The sequence below is a fragment of the Amia ocellicauda genome, unplaced genomic scaffold (genome assembly GCF_036373705.1).
Source record: "Amia ocellicauda isolate fAmiCal2 unplaced genomic scaffold, fAmiCal2.hap1 HAP1_SCAFFOLD_122, whole genome shotgun sequence".
NCBI classification, from domain to species: Eukaryota; Metazoa; Chordata; class Actinopteri; order Amiiformes; family Amiidae; genus Amia; species Amia ocellicauda.
In genome coordinates, this window is record NW_027102687.1 from 95,843 (window position 1) to 99,915 (window position 4,073).

Below are 4,073 nucleotides of genomic sequence, written 5' to 3' on the forward strand. Positions count from 1 at the left end.
TCTGCTGGGCAAGCGCGTAACTGCTTTGGGGCAGACCGGGAGACCTACGCTCACTGACTGATAGCATGGACTGTAGCGCTGACGTGTCTTTCCAGAATGGTAACGCCATCCCCAGTGAGACAGCACTGAGAGCATGGTTCAGCAGGCCCGCAAACAACTGAAAAGAATGCCTCTCCTTTGGTGCAGCTCAGGAGTACACGTTCAGCAAAGGTCTCCATAACAAGCCGGCAAACCACATTTCGTCCTCCTCCTCCTCAACAACACACTACATGTCCTCCTCCTCCTCAACAACAACAACGAACTTGTAAAATACACATTTTCTTTAAAGAAAACAAAACACACAGATGACAGTCTGATTTCCCATCAGCTACACAGCCAACAGTATCTGAGGTTGAAAGACCTCCCTGGTGCAGAGGAGCCCAGAAGCCAAGCATCGAGAGAGAACAAACGAATGCTTCAGAGAATGCAAAGCGGGGCCAAGCGGGCTCGTCCGGGAGTTGAACCCGGGACCTCTCGCACCCTAAGCGAGAATCATACCCCTAGACCAACGAGCCAAGTTAACGGAGGGTGTCGCAGTTTCTGCTGGGCAAGCGCGTAACTGCTTTGGGGCAGACCGGGAGACCTACGCTCACTGACTGATAGCATGGACTGTAGCGCTGAAGTGTCTTTCCAGAACGGTAACGCCATCCCCAGTGAGACAGCACTGAGAGCATGGTTCAGCAGGCTTGCAAACAACTGAAAAGAATGCCTCTCCTTTGGTGCAGCTCAGGAGTACACGTTCAGCAAAGGTCTCCATAACAAGCCGGCAAACCACATTTCGTCCTCCTCCTCCTCAACAACACACTACATGTCCTCCTCCTCCTCCTCAACAACAACAACAACAACGAACTTGTAAAAAACACATTTTCTTTAAAGAAAACAAAACACACAGATGACAGTCTGATTTCCCATCAGCTTTACAGGCAACAGTATCTGAGGTCGATAGCCCTCCCTTGTGCAGAGGAGCCCAGAAGCCAGCCTTCAAGAGCAAACGAACAAACACTTCGGTGACTGCAAAGTGGGGCCAAGTGGGCTCGTCCTGGAGTTGAACCCAGGGCCTCTCACACCCTCAGCAAGAATCATACCCCTAGACCAACGAGCCAAGTTAACGGAGGGTGTCGCAGTTTCTGCTGGGCAAGCGCGTAACTGCTTTGGGGCAGACCGGGAGACCTACGCTCACTGACTGATAGCATGGACTGTAGCGCTGACGTGTCTTTCCAGAATGGTAACGCCATCCCCAGTGAGACAGCACTGAGAGCATGGTTCAGCAGGCCCGCAAACAACTGAAAAGAATGCCTCTCCTTTGGTGCAGCTCAGGAGTACACGTTCAGCAAAGGTCTCCATAACAAGCCGGCAAACCACATTTCGTCCTCCTCCTCCTCAACAACACACTACATGTCCTCCACCTCCTCCTCAACAACAACAACAACAACAACAACGAACTTGTAAAAAACACATTTTCTTTAAAGAAAACAAAACACACAGATGACAGTCTGATTTCCCATCAGCTATACGGGCAAAAGTATCTGAGGTCGATAGCCCTCCCTTGTGCAGAGGAGCCCAGAAGCCAGCCTTCAAGAGCAAATGAACAAAGACTTCGGTGACTGCAAAGTGGGGCCAAGTGGGCTCGTCCTGGAGTTGAACCCAGGGCCTCTCACACCCTCAGCAAGAATCATACCCCTAGACCAACGAGCCAAGTTAACGGAGGGTGGCGCAGTTTCTGCTGGGCAAGCGCGTAACTGCTTTGGGGCAGACCGGGAGACCTACGCTCACTGACTGATAGCATGGACTGTAGCGCTGAAGTGTCTTTCCAGAACGGTAACCGTATCCCCAGTGAGACAGCACTGAGAGCATGGTTCAGCAGGCCCGCAAACAACTGAAAAGAATGCCTCTCCTTTGGTGCAGCTCAGGAGTACACGTTCAGCAAAGGTCTCCATAACAAGCCGGCAAACCACATTTCGTCCTCCTCCTCCTCAACAACACACTACATGTCCTCCTCCTCCTCAACAACAACAACGAACTTGTAAAATACACATTTTCTTTAAAGAAAACAAAACACACAGATTGACAGTCTGATTTCCCATCAGCTACACAGCCAACAGTATCTGAGGTTGAAAGACCTCCCTGGTGCAGAGGAGCCCAGAAGCCAAGCATCGAGAGAGAACAAACGAATGCTTCAGAGAATGCAAAGCAGGGCCAAGCGGGCTCGTCCGGGAGTTGAACCCGGGACCTCTCACACCCTCAGCAAAAATCATACCCCTAGACCAACGAGCCAAGTTAACGGAGGGTGTCGCAGTTTCTGCTGGGCAAGCGCATAACTGCTTTGGGGCAGACCGGGAGACCTACGCTCACTGACTGATAGCATGGACTGTAGCGCTGACGTGTCTTTCCAGAATGGTAACGCCATCCCCAGTGAGACAGCACTGAGAGCATGGTTCAGCAGGCCCGCAAACAACTGAAAAGAATGCCTCTCCTTTGGTGCAGCTCAGGAGTACACGTTCAGCAAAGGTCTCCATAACAAGCCGGCAAACCACATTTCGTCCTCCTCCTCCTCAACAACACACTACATGTCCTCCACCTCCTCCTCAACAACAACAACAACAACAACAACGAACTTGTAAAAAACACATTTTCTTTAAAGAAAACAAAACACACAGATGACAGTCTGATTTCCCATCAGCTATACGGGCAAAAGTATCTGAGGTCGATAGCCCTCCCTTGTGCAGAGGAGCCCAGAAGCCAGCCTTCAAGAGCAAACGAACAAACACTTCGGTGACTGCAAAGTGGGGCCAAGTGGGCTCGTCCTGGAGTTGAACCCAGGGCCTCTCACACCCTCAGCAAGAATCATACCCCTAGACCAACGAGCCAAGTTAACGGAGGGTGTCGCAGTTTCTGCTGGGCAAGCGCGTAACTGCTTTGGGGCAGACCGGGAGACCTACGCTCACTGACTGATAGCATGGACTGTAGCGCTGACGTGTCTTTCCAGAATGGTAACGCCATCCCCAGTGAGACAGCACTGAGAGCATGGTTCAGCAGGCCCGCAAACAACTGAAAAGAATGCCTCTCCTTTGGTGCAGCTCAGGAGTACACGTTCAGCAAAGGTCTCCATAACAAGCCGGCAAACCACATTTCGTCCTCCTCCTCCTCAACAACACACTACATGTCCTCCACCTCCTCCTCAACAACAACAACAACAACAACAACGAACTTGTAAAAAACACATTTTCTTTAAAGAAAACAAAACACACAGATGACAGTCTGATTTCCCATCAGCTATACGGGCAAAAGTATCTGAGGTCGATAGCCCTCCCTTGTGCAGAGGAGCCCAGAAGCCAGCCTTCAAGAGCAAATGAACAAAGACTTCGGTGACTGCAAAGTGGGGCCAAGTGGGCTCGTCCTGGAGTTGAACCCAGGGCCTCTCACACCCTCAGCAAGAATCATACCCCTAGACCAACGAGCCAAGTTAACGGAGGGTGGCGCAGTTTCTGCTGGGCAAGCGCGTAACTGCTTTGGGGCAGACCGGGAGACCTACGCTCACTGACTGATAGCATGGACTGTAGCGCTGAAGTGTCTTTCCAGAACGGTAACCGTATCCCCAGTGAGACAGCACTGAGAGCATGGTTCAGCAGGCCCGCAAACAACTGAAAAGAATGCCTCTCCTTTGGTGCAGCTCAGGAGTACACGTTCAGCAAAGGTCTCCATAACAAGCCGGCAAACCACATTTCGTCCTCCTCCTCCTCAACAACACACTACATGTCCTCCTCCTCCTCAACAACAACAACGAACTTGTAAAATACACATTTTCTTTAAAGAAAACAAAACACACAGATTGACAGTCTGATTTCCCATCAGCTACACAGCCAACAGTATCTGAGGTTGAAAGACCTCCCTGGTGCAGAGGAGCCCAGAAGCCAAGCATCGAGAGAGAACAAACGAATGCTTCAGAGAATGCAAAGCAGGGCCAAGCGGGCTCGTCCGGGAGTTGAACCCGGGACCTCTCACACCCTCAGCAAAAATCATACCCCTAGACCAAC

The 4,073-nt window shown here is 51.1% G+C and overlaps 1 non-coding gene across 1 annotated transcript; it reads right to left on the reverse strand.

Moving 5' to 3' along the window:
* Positions 1 to 482: 482 nt before the first annotated feature.
* On the reverse strand, positions 483 to 554 carry trnap-agg (transfer RNA proline (anticodon AGG)). Its single transcript has one exon. It is a non-coding gene; the product is annotated as a tRNA-Pro (tRNA).
* Positions 555 to 4,073: the final 3,519 nt, after the last annotated feature.